Source organism: Rhinopithecus bieti, unplaced genomic scaffold (assembly GCF_001698545.2).
Source record: "Rhinopithecus bieti isolate Rb0 unplaced genomic scaffold, ASM169854v2 scaffold_23810, whole genome shotgun sequence".
Taxonomy (NCBI): Eukaryota; Metazoa; Chordata; class Mammalia; order Primates; family Cercopithecidae; genus Rhinopithecus; species Rhinopithecus bieti.
Genome location: NW_016810872.1, coordinates 210,542 through 223,780, shown reverse-complemented (window position 1 = coordinate 223,780; position 13,239 = coordinate 210,542).

Sequence of the window (13,239 nt, the reverse complement as noted above, 5' to 3'; positions counted from 1 at the left end):
TTTTTTTTTTTTTTTTTTTTTTAATTGCAGAGATGTAGTCTCGCTATGTTGCCCAGGCTGGTCTCAAACTCCTGGCCTCAAGCAATCCTCTCAACTCAGCCTTCCAAAGTGCTGGGATTATAGCCATGAGCTACCACATCTGGCCCAAAATTTGCCCATTTCATTTAAATTTTGAGATATAATTGTTCATTGTTCTTTCTTACAATTATTTTTATATCTCTAATATTCATATTAATTCCCTTTTATTTCTGATTTTACTACTTTGATTGCAAAATTTATAAAGAGCCCCTGTAACCCATAATAAAATGAGAAACAACACACAATAAATGAGCAAGGACTTGAAAATATGTCATAAAAGGACATATAAATTACCAAACAAGATTTTTTAGTTTTTGTCCTCAGAGAAATTTATCCATTTCATTTAAGTTGCCAGATATAGTGACATAAAGTTGTTTACTATATTTTTTATTATCCTTTTAATATTTGTTGAAACTATAGTGATGTGACTTGTCTCATTCCTGATACTGATACTTTGTTTTTTTCTCTTTCATGATTCCCAATTAACCTGGCTAGAGCATATCAATTTTAGTAATTATTTCAAACAGCAGTTTTTGGTTTTGCTGATTTTCTGTGTTGTTATGTTTCTATCTAGTCAGTTTCAGCCATGATTTTATTTTATTTCCTTCTCTTTACTTTTCATTTAATTTGCTTTTCTTTTTCTCTTTTCTAAAGGAGAAGCTAAAATCAGTACTTGAGATTCATCTTCCTTTCTAATATAGACCTCTCTAAACTCTACTCCAGCTGCATCCCACAAATTTTATTTTATTTTCATTTTATTCAGTTCAAATACATTCTAATTTCTCTTCTGATTTCTTCTTTGACCTACGAGTTATTTAGAAAAGTGTAATTTCATTTCTGAGCATTTGGGGATTATCCAGATATCCGTCTATTATTGATTTCTAATTAAATTTCATTGTGGTCAGAGAACCCACTTTGTAAACTTGGCTCTTTTTAAATTCATTGAGACTTTTTTCATGGCCCAGAATGTCTTTCTTGGTAAACATTCTGTGTGCACTTGAAAATATGTTTAATCTTCTATTAAGTGGAGTGTTCCATAAATGTCAATTAGATGTTGTTAGTTGATAGCACTCTTCAAGAGTTATGTATTCTTACTGATTTTCATCTGCTCTTAAAATCAATTATTGAAGTAGAGGTGCTAAAAATATCCATGCATAATTGCAGAGTTTTCTATTTCTTCTTTTTTCTATCAGTTCTTGCTTCATGTATATTAAAGCTCTGTTGTTTGATTAATAAATGTTTAGAATTGTAATCTTTTCATGATGAATTTAACCATTTTTTGTTATAAAATAATCCTCTATCTTTGATAGTACTCTTTGGTCTTAAATCTACTTAGTCTGATATGTAACCACTGCAAATCTACTTAGTCTGACATGTAACCACTGCAAATGTCTTTTGATTAGTGTTTTTGTTGCATATCTTTCTCCATCCTTTTACTCTTAGCTTATTTGTTTCTTTGCACATGAAATTTGTTTCTCATGGACAGTATGTAGCTAGGTCTTATTTTACTCAGTTTGAGAAGTTCCAACCTTAAATTGATGTAGTTAGATTATTAACATTTAGAATCAATACTGATATGGTTAGATTTAAATTTATCATCTTACATTTATTCCTGTTTCATCATCCTTGGCTCTTCTTTTCCTTCTTCTCTGCATTCCTTTAGATCAATTGCGTTTTGTGATTTCTTTTATTTCCTTTCTTGGTTTATTAGCTGTAAGTGTTTTACTGATTGCTTTAAAGGTTTGTAGTACACATCTTTAACCTATCACAGTCAATTCCAAGTGTTATTTGTCAGGTCTTAAATTTTATTTTATCCTACTTAAAAGCTAATAAATAAATTATCCTGTTGTTGTTTCATAGATACTGAAAGGAGGTATGATACTCTGAGGTCGGAGGTAATGGAGTATTACATATGGCACAGCAGGCAGTATGAGCATCAACATGTTTATGTTGGTTCCTTTTACCTCCCAAGTCTCACAGGGGTCAGTGGGGTGACATGAATGCATGCACAGTCAGTGGTTCACATTATAGAAGAAGAATACTTAACTTGGGGAACACAATATTTTATAGCAAGCAATAAACAAGACAACCCTTCCTCCCAGAGGAAGACTTTACCTCATTCCTCAACATTGCTTGCTGCAAAAACCATAATAACCTGGGAAGAAAGTGATTAGAACTTTGCATTCTTGCAAAGCCCAAAAATGTGGAAGCATGAAAGATCAATAGAATATCATCTCTACCAATAATATTTTACTACTTCATCTATGATATAATAACCTTATAACAGTATACTTCCATTTCTCCCTTTCTTGAAAATGTTACTGTTGCTCTCATACATTTTATATACACTTAGGTTTAAAAATATTATAAACCCCATAAAACTTTTGTTGAAATAGTCAATTAACTTTTAAAGAATTAAGTAAGCAAAAATATATTATTACTCAGTAGTTACATTTATGTGCTTTATCCTCATGAGGATCCAAGTCCTGGTTATCAGTTTCTCTGCTTGAAGAATTTTATTTAGAAAAATATTTATAGTGCAGTCTTCTGCATATAATTATTCAGTTTTTACTGTCTTAACATAATGGAAAGATATTTGCTGGGTAAAAAACTCTAGTTTGACAGTTTTTTCTTTAGCTACTTTAAAGAGTCTATTTATCTAGCTTTAAGATTTTGATAAAAATATCTAATGATATCTTTTAATATTTGTTTCTCTGTACCTAACTGATTTCCTTCCTGCCAGATTTTATGATTAGTTTGATCAAATTTGGAAAAATTTCAATCATTATTTTATTTTTTATTTTTGTGGGAATATATTTATGGGCTACATCAGATGTTTGAGACAGGCATGCAATGTGAAATAAGGTCATCATGGAGAATGGGATATCTATCCCCTCAAGCATTTATTCTTAGAGTTACACACAATCCAATTACACTCTTTATTTAAAAATGTACAATTAGGTTATTATTGGCTTTAGTTACCCTATTGTACTATTAAATATTAGGTTTTATTCATCCCTTCTAGCTTTTTTGGACCCATTAACCATCCCCACATCCCCCACATTACCCATTACCTTCCCCAGACTCTGGTAACCATCCTTCTACTCTCTATGTCAGTAAGTTTAATTGTTTTGATTTTTAAATCTCACAAATAAGTGAGAACGTGCAATGTTTTTCTTTCTGTGCCTGGCTTATTTCATTTAACATAATGATCTCCAGTTCCATACATATTGCTGCAAATGACTGGACCTCGTTCTTTTTTATGGCTGAATAGTATTTCATTGTGTATATGTACCATATTTTCTTTATCCATTCATTTGTTGGTGGACTCTTAGGTTGCTTACAAATCTTAGCTGTTGTAAACAATGCTGCAACAAACATAGGAGTACAGATACCTCTTCAATATACTGATTTCCTTTCTTTGGGTATATACCCATCTGTTGGATTGCTGGATCATATGGTACCTCTATTTTCAGTTTCTTCAGGAACCTCCAAACTGTTCTCCATAGTGGCTGTACTAATTTACATTCCCATGAACAGTGTACAAGGGCTCCCTTGTCTTGACATCCTCACTAGCATTTGTTATTGCCTGTCTTTTGGATAAAAGACATTTTAACTGGGGTGAGATGGCATCTCATCGTAGTTTTGATTTGCATTTCTCTGATGATCAATGATGTTGAGCACTTTTTCATATGTGTGTTTACCATTGGTAAGTCTTCTTTTGAGAAATGTCCATTCAAATCTTTTGTTTATTTGTCTTAATCGGATTATAAGATTTTTTCCTATAGAGTTGTTTGAGCTCCTATATATACTGGTTGTTAATTTGTTGTCAGATGAGCAGTTTGCAAATATTTTTTCTACCATTCTGCGGGTTGTCTCTTCAATTTGTTGATTGTGTCCTTTGCTGTGCAGAAGCTTTTTAACTTGATATAATCCCATTTGTCCATTTTTGCTTTGGTTGCCTGTGCTTATGGGGTATTACTCAAGAAATTTTTGCCCAGACCAATGTCCTGGAGATTTTCCCCAATGTTTTCTAGTAGTAGTTTCACAGTCTGAGGTCTTAGATTTAAGTCTTTAATACATTTTTATTTGATTCTTACATATGGTGAGAGATAGGGGTCTGGTTTCATTGTTCTGCCCATGGATATCCAGTTTTCCCAGCACTACTTATTGAAAAAACTGCCTATTCCCCAGTGTATGTTCTTGGTTTCTTTGTTGAAAACCATTTCACTGTAGGTGTGTGGATTTGTTTCTAGGTTCTCTATCTGTTCCATTGGCCGATGGGTCTGTTTCTATGCCAGTACCATGCTGTTTTGATTACTATAGCTCTGAAGCACAATTTGAAGTAGGTAATGTGATTCCTCCAGTTTTGTTCTTTCTGCTTAGGATAGTCTTGGCTATTCCGAGGCTTTTGTGGTTTCGTATAAACTTTAGGATTTTCTTTTCCTATTCATGTAAATAATGTCATTGTTATTTTGATAGGGATTTCATTGAATCTGTAGATTGCTTTGGGCAATATGGACATTTTAACAATATTGATTCTTCCAATCCATGAACATAGGATACTTTTCCATTTTTTGGTGTTCTCTTCAATTTCTTTCATCAATGTTTTATAATTTTTGATATAGAGATTTTTTCAATTATTTAGTTAATTTCTGGATTTTAATTTTATTTGTGGCTATTGTGAATGAGGGTACTTTTAAATTTCTTTTTCATATTGTTCACTGTTGACATATAGAAATGCTGATTTTTATTTGTTGGCTTTGTATCCTGCAACTTTACTGAATTTATTTATCAGTTTTAATAGTTTTTTGGTGGAGTCTTTAGGTTTTTCCAAATATAAGATCATATCACTTGCAAGCAAGGATAATTTGCAAATTATCCTTTCCAACCTGGATTCCCTTTATATCTTCATCTTGTCTGATTGTTCTAGCAAAGACTTCTAGTACCATGTTGAATAAGAGTGGTGACAGTGGGCATTCTTGTCACATTCTAGATCTTAGAGGAAAGACTTTCAGTTTTTCCCCATTTGGTGTACTAGCTGTGGGTCTGTTGTATATGGCTTTTATTATGTTGAAGTATGTTGCTTCTATCCTCAGTTTTTTTTTAGGGTTTTTACCATGATGGGGTATTGAATTTTATCAAATGTTTTTTCAGCATCAATTGAAATAATCATATGGTTTTAATCCTTCATTCTGTTGATATGATGTATCACATTGATTGATCTGTACATGTTTAATCATCCTTGCATCCCAGGGATATATCCCACTTGGTCGCAATAAATGATCATTCTAATGTATTGTTGAATTCAGTTTGCTAGTACCTTGTTGAGGATTTTTACATCAATATGCATCAGAGATATTAGACTATAGTTTTCTTTCTTTTTTTTTTTTTTTTTTTTTTTTTTTTGATATATCATTATCTGTTTATGGCATCAGGGTAACACTGGCTTTGTAGAATGAGTTTGGAAGTATTCCCTCTTCTGTTTTTCAAAGTAGTTTGAGTAGGATTGATATCAGTTTTTCTTTAAATGTTTGGTAGAATTCGGCAGTGAAGCCATCAGATCCCAGCCTTTTCTTTACTCCGAGACTTTATTATAGCTTTAATCTCATTACTTGTTATTGATCTGTTCAGATTTTGGATTTCTTCCTGGTTCAATTTTGGTAAGTTGTATGTAACTAGGAATTTGTCCATTTCTTCTAGATTTTCCAATTTATTGGCATGTAGTTGCTCGTAGTAGCCACTAGTAATCCTTTGAATTTCTGCAGTATCAGTTGTAATGTCTCCCTTTTCATTTTTGATTTTTTTATTTGGATCTTCTCTCTTTGTTTTTTAGTCTGACTAAAGGTTGTCAATTTTAATTAACTATTCAAAAACCAACTTTTGGTCTCACTAATCTTTTATATTGTTTTCTTCATTTTAATTTTATTTATTTATGCTCAGATCTTTGTTACTTCTTTTCTACTAATTTGGGGTTTGTTTGCTCTTGCTTTTTTGGTTCTTTAAGATACATCATTAAGTTGTTTATTTGATGTTTTTCCTCTTTTTTGATATAGGCACTTATAGCTATAAAATTCCCTCTTAGTACTGCTTTTGCTGTATCCCATAGGTTTTGGCATGTTGTGTTTCCATTACAATTTGTTTCAAGAAATTTTTAAATTTTCTTCTTAGTTTCTTCATTGACCCACTGGTCATTCAGGAGCATATTGCTGAATTTCCATGTATTTGTATAGTTTCCAAAATTCCTGTTGTTATTAATTTCTAGTTTTATTTAATTATGACCAGAGAAGATGTTTGATATTATTTCAATTTTTTGAATGCTTTAAGACTTGTTTTCACATCTAACCTATAATCTATCCTTAAGAATAATCCATGGGCTGAGGAAAAGAATGTGTACACTGCAGCCCTTTGATGAAATGTACTGTAAATATCTATTAGATCCATTTGGTCCATAGTGCAGATCAAGTCTGATGCTTCCTTGTTTACTTTCGTCTGGAAGATCTGTCCAACGCTGAAAGTGGGGTGTTAAAAAATACTTTGGATTTGCCCTCTTGAGCCCATTTTCTAGATCCTGTAGGCATGATTCATTGTTTTTAATTCTTGTTTCTTTTGTCTCTTCTGACTGTGTATTTTCAAATAGCCTGCCTTCAAGCTCACTAATTCTTCTGCTTGATCTGTTCTGCTATTAAAGGACTATGATGCATTCTTCAGTATGCCAATTGCATTTTTCAGCTCAAGAATTTCATCTTCACTATTTTCAATTGTTTCAATCTGTTTGCTAAATTTATCTGGTAGAATTCTGAATTTCTTCTCTGTGAATTTTTTTGAGTTTCCTCAACACAGCTCCTTTGAATTCTCTACCTGAAATTTCACATATATCTGTCTCTTCAGAATTGGTCCCTGGTGCCTATTTAGTTCATTTGGTGAGGTCATGTTTTCCTGTATGATGTTGATGCTAGTAGATTTTTTTTTTTTTTAGTGTCTGGGTATTGAAGAGTTAGGTATTTATTGTAATATTCACTGTCTGAACTTATTTGTACCCGTACTTCTTGAAAAAGCTTTCCAGATATATGAAAGTACTTGGGTGTTGTCCACTAAGCCCCAAGCCCAGGAACACCGTGGTTCTTGTAGACTCATAGAGGCACTGCCTCATTGTCTTGAACTAGACTTTAGAGAATTCTCTGAATTACCAGGCAGAGACTTTGTTCTCTTCCCTTACTTTTCCCCAAACATACATGGTCTCTTCCTGTGTTCTGAGCCACCTAAACCTGGAGATGGATGACACAAACACCCCTGCGGCCACTACCACTGTGACTGTGCTGAGTTAGACTTGAAGCCAGCACAGTGCTGGGTCTCACTCAAGGCCTGCTGTACCACTCCCTGGCTACTACTTATGTCGATTCATGACCCACAGGGTCTACAATAAGCAAGTAGCAAAGCCAGTCAGGCCTGTGTCCTTCCCTTCAGGGCACTGAGGTTCACCAGACCCCTTGTGGGTCTAGAAGTATAGTCCTGAAGTCAGGGACTAGAGTCAAGACCCTTAGAAATTGGCTTGATGTTCTAGGCTGAGGCTCAGCTGGCACTCAAACCACAAGATGCAGTCATTCCCACTCTTCCTTAACCTTTCAAAAGGCAGAAGAGCCCCTACCACTCCAGGCCATGAGGAGTGCTACCAGACTACCTCCAGTGTTCCCTTAAGGCCCAACATCTCTTAATTCCGCTTGTCGTGAGTGCTGCCTGGCCTGGGACTCACCCTTCAGGGAAGTGGGCTCCCCTGTAGTCCACAGCAGGTCCAGACACACCATCCAAGAGGCAAATCCTAGAATTGGGAATCCCAAGAGCCCTCTCGGTGCCCTGCCTCCCTGTGGCCATGGTGGTATCTGAGGTACAAGACAAAGTTCCTTTTATTTTTCCCTCTGCTTTTCTCAAGAGGAAGTTTTGCCCAGCAGCCACCATAGCTGAGAATGTGCTGAGTCTCACCTGAAGCCAACAAGTCTCAGAGGCTCACCCAAGGCCCTAGACGTAGTACCTGGCTATTACTGCTGGTTATTCAGAGCCCAAGGGCTCTTCATGTAGCAAGTAATACATGCTGCCAGGACTGAGTCCTTCCCTTCAAGGCAGCAGTTCCCACTGGCCCAGGGTGTGTCCAGAAATGTCATCCGGGAGCCAGGACCTGGTAATGGGCCTCATGACTGTGACCGGTGCACTACCCTGCTGTGGCTGAGCTGGTATCATAGATGCAAGACAAAGTCCTCCATACTCTTCACCTTCCTCTTTTCAAGTGGAAGAAAGTGGTCTCTTTTGGAGCTGTGAGCTGTGCAGCCTGGGATTAGGGGAGTGCTAGTGATGCTAGCACTTCTTTGGCTGCCCCAGCTGGTATCTTAGTCTGTTGTGTGCCTCCCCAGTCCACCGTCTCTGGGCCTAGTTCAGCACTAGGACATAAGAATTGCAATCCTTACAGCCTAGACTGCCTTTCAAGTTTACTTGGAGACACAGAGCCACTGTAGCTCTTGCTGGCAAGACTTGCAGGCACTCAAGTTCAGAGTGCTAGCATCCACGATTCCCCTGTGGCTAGGGCTGATTTAAATGTTCCCTCAACAGGCAGGTGTCAGTTGAGTTTGGTCTGGTTTTCCTTTTTGCTCCAACAAGACAGCACTGAGTTCAACGCCTCACAAGTGCTGTGTTGTTTCTTCCCCCTGTGCTCAGAGACACTGTACTATGTTACCACTACTGGGATTTGAGGAGGAGTGGCATCTACCCCTCTGGACTGTTTTTTCTCTCTTCAATGCCTCTTTCAGCAATATGAAGTTAAAACCAGGTAATATGAGTACTCGCTGGAATTTTGGTTCTTCTGATGGTGTTTTCTTCTGTGTAAATAGTTGTTAACTTGGTGTCCTTGCAGTGGGAGAGTGGGAACGATTGGTGGATCTTTCTATTCTGCCATCTTGCTCCATCTCCTACCTCAGCCATTATTTCTTAAAATACTGTTTCTGGCCTCACCCTCTTGGACATTCTAACTACAGGTACATTGGACTGTTTTAGGTTGTTCCACAGCCTAAATCTTGTCAATTTGGGAGGGTGGGGGTTCTGTATATTTTATTTTGGATAGTTTCCATTGCTATGTCTCTGCATTTGGTTTTTAAAAGTTTTATTTTAAAGACAGGGTCTCACTCTGTTGCCCAGGCTGGTCTCAAACTCCTGATTTCAAGGGTTTCTCTTGTCTCAGCCTCCCAAAGCACTGGGATTATAGGTATGAGCCACTGTGCCCCACCTCTATTGCTATGTCTTAGAATTAATTAATCTTCCATTTTATAGCATGCAATATGCCTTTAATCTGCCCAAGTATATTTTTATCTTGAACATTGTATGATTTATCTTTAGGAATTTGGCTTGGATCTTTTTACATTATCCATGCATATTCAACCTTTGCCCTAGCTTCTTGAAAATGTCAATTCAGTTACAAATAACTTTTAATGTCCTTATCTACTAGTTTTATAATCTATGTCATTTCTCTGTCAGTTTTATTTTCTTCTCATTATTGGCTGTATTTTTCAACTTCTTTGCATCCTTGATAATTTTTGTTTGGGTGCCAGACTTTGAGATTTGTTCTGGGAAGCAGATAAATTACTTTGGAATAGCTTAATCCTCTTAGGTTATGCTCTTAAGATATGTTAGGCAGGACCAGAGCAGCAGTAGTTAGTCTGTGATTAATTTAACCCTGCTGCTGGGGCAAGACCTTTCTTTAATTGATGCCCTGTGAATTATAAGATTTTCCACTTTGGCACCTGGGAACAGTCCATTATTCTCTGCTCTGCATGATTCTAAAGCACTATTCTTTGTAATTTGTTTATGTGGTTTTCCACCTTGATTTGGATAGTTTGCTTACTTTCATGCAAGCACTGATCATAAACTAAATATTCAAGGGGGAATCTCTGCAGGTCTCTGGAGTTTCCATATAGGTCTCTCCTCTATCTTACTCCTCACTTCAAACTCTAGACACCTTGGTATCCAAGGACTCCAAGCTTTATCTTCCTGACTCAAGGAGACTGCTGTGCTGTGACTAAGTTTTCTCTCCCTGCAGTGTGACCTGGAGACTTTATCTTGGCAGTCAACTAGGCCAATCATAGAGCTCAGGACAATGTATTGCATGTTATTGTTCAATAACTCTGTCTTGTTTTTGTCGTTGTTGTTGTTGTTGTCGTTTTCAGAAATAGGGTAAATCTGGTCTCTGTTTCTCTCAGAGCTGAAGTTTACAAATTTTTAATGACTGATGTAATTGTTATTACTGTAGCTTCATTCATGTTTTCTCTTTCATTTTGATTCACCTTTAGTAAGTTATTTTTCTAGAAACTGTTTTGTTTAAAATTTTACACTTGTTAGTATAAGGTCATTAGTAATATTCTTTTATCGTGTTTAAAGTTTCTGCTTTATCTGTAGTTATGATTATTTTATCATTGCAAATATGATTTTTCTTGATAATTCTTGTCACACATGTCTACTCTCTTAGACTTTTCAAAGACTCATAATTTAAATTAATGGATTATATCTTATCTTTGCTTTCTATTTAATAATATTACACCTAATAAGGTTTAGTATTATACTTATTTCATTCTTTCTACTTTCTACTTTGAATTTAATCTATTGCTATTTTCTAATTTCATAAGTATAACCCTTAACTCATGATTTTTATTCTAACTTTTTTTCTCTAAGCAGTTAAGGTTGTAGGTAACACACTAAGTAACGCTTAACCAGCATAAGTTTTGTTATATTGTAAGCTTATTAGTATTCTTTTCCAAGTATTTTCTAATTTTAAGTACAATTTGTTTTTTTCCTTTTGCTCATCAATTATTTTAAAATGCTGTTGTATTTAAATTTCCAATATCTTTTTCATCTGATACTTGCTATTCACTTATTTTTCTAAGTTTGTTCCTCTGATAAAAGTCTTTTCTCTCTATAGAATTAGATATTGAACTATTATGCTATTATTGGTCTCCAAGTCATCTCTGTAATTCCTTCAGTTTAAACAGTTCTGCACAGTTGTTAAGACCTATGTTCATGTACAAACACGTTCTTATCACCCCCTGTGCCTCAGTGCTTGATTTTCCTTCCTTACTCCCCAGTCTATTATGATCACTGGTTTCCAACCTCTGCTCAGGTACCATTTCATGCTCTTTCTAGACATTTGAGTATGAGAGGAAAGTTTTCCTCCATATTCTCCAGTGAGCATAGGTTATTTTCTTATATCCCAGTCTAACTCATCTTCTTTCCTATGAAATAGTCCTATGATTTTCTACCAATGGATAGGAGGCTGACTTACTTGGTCAGCTATTATCAATTTTCCAGAAGTTTTCCAGTTCTCTGAGTTTTCTTTCTTTGAGGTCTTCTCACCTTAACTCTGGCCTCACAGTGTTGCTTATTCCAGCCTGGTAGAATGAAAAGCAGTAGTGACTCTCCTAACTTTTCCTTTGCAGTAGTCAATTATTAAGTGGGATACTGAACACCAATTTCAGTGTTGTCTTGACTCCTTTTTCTATCTCCAAAGCAATTAAAATTTAACTTTATAGTGTACTAAAAAGCATTACATACTGGATTCTTTGTCTCCTTTATTCACACATACATTTCTTCATTATGTTTAACAGAATTCAGCTACGACTCTCTATTTGAGAGATTGCCTTGCAAATAATAAAGAGCTTGTCCTTGATTTCTTCTCTCCACCTAGTTGTAGTAATTTTGCTGCAAACAGCTCTTCACTATTGATTAGAGACCATATGCTGAGAAGTAGCTCAGAGAATAAAACCCGTGACTCTTCCTTTAGTAACGTACCAATCCATTGGGTTTTCCCTTGGATTCCCTCACCTGTAGAGGAGATATTGACTTGTGTCCTGTGTGTATATTACCCAAAGCTCTTCCGTGGCAAGATAACTGAGGCTAACTCTGTGTCATAATTCCTTCAGGGATGTATTTTACCCCAAATCCTGCTGAACTCCTTCAGGGGAATAGTTTAATGACCTATAAATAAAGCAACAGGAGAGGACATTTGAATCTTTGTTGCTGAGACTTATTGTGTGATAAAACATGGAAACTTGTATGGCCACCCACCATTCTCACTTGCCATATAATATTTGATTCCAGTATTCAGTTTAATGAGTAGATATGGTCATCCATTTGCATTTTCTTTGTCAGTGCTACTGTTTTTAACCCAGAGACCCAAACTTGTGAGTAGGATACAGGCTTTCTCTCTCAGTCAGATGGGCTCACAGATGACTTTTATTTATTTTCCTTTGATATAGTTCAGTCTCTACAGCCACAAAGCCAGCACTTGGGTGAATAAGAAATTGTGTAGTATGGTCAGCAGAGGCAAGACAAGACTCACACTGGACCATGTATCAAGCCCTGAAGGTTTGCTCACCGTGTCTACACTGAGTTCTAGGAAAACATGAAAACCTGGCAGTCAATTGGGCTTGGAATCCAGTTGTCTTTTGATTTTCTTGGCCTTTCCCAGTTGTACATTTATAAAAGAGAGTTAGATCATCGAGCAGTTTAGTAATTTAGGAACAGTTCTTCAAAAAACTATCAAAACCTTTGAACCTCCTCTGATGATTTTCATTTCTCTACAGTTGGTAGGGCATTGCTAACTGGTGTTTTCTGCTAACTTTCCAGTACTGGTGCTCACTCTGTGCCCAATATATTTGAAAAAAAAAATGGGAAGAAATAGGAACCAGTAATTCCAAATTGGTCCTCCTCAAACTATTCAGTAGTTTAAGAAGTGGTTATTCATGTTTTTTCCAAGCCCTGCAGAAAATAATTATTTCATCTAATTAAACTGACACTCTGGCTAATTGGTGTCCCTAATTGCCATGTTTGTTAATCAACGAAAAGTGGCAGTTGTCCCTGAAATATCTTGGACTTTGTTTCAAACTGATAGAATACCACAGAGAATAAGACAAAAATTATTTGCTCTCATAAACCATGGATATTTCCTTAAGTGTTTTGTGGTGGAAAGGAAAGGAGTGGAAGGTTTTGAAGATAAAAGAAAAGGGTGGAGGGAGAGAGAGATAATGAGTATGAGGGAATTAGAGGATTGGATTCCAAGAAAGTAGGGAGAGAAAAAAATATGAAATTCCCAAGATTAGTAAATCTTCACTCCTCTACAGTGGAGCA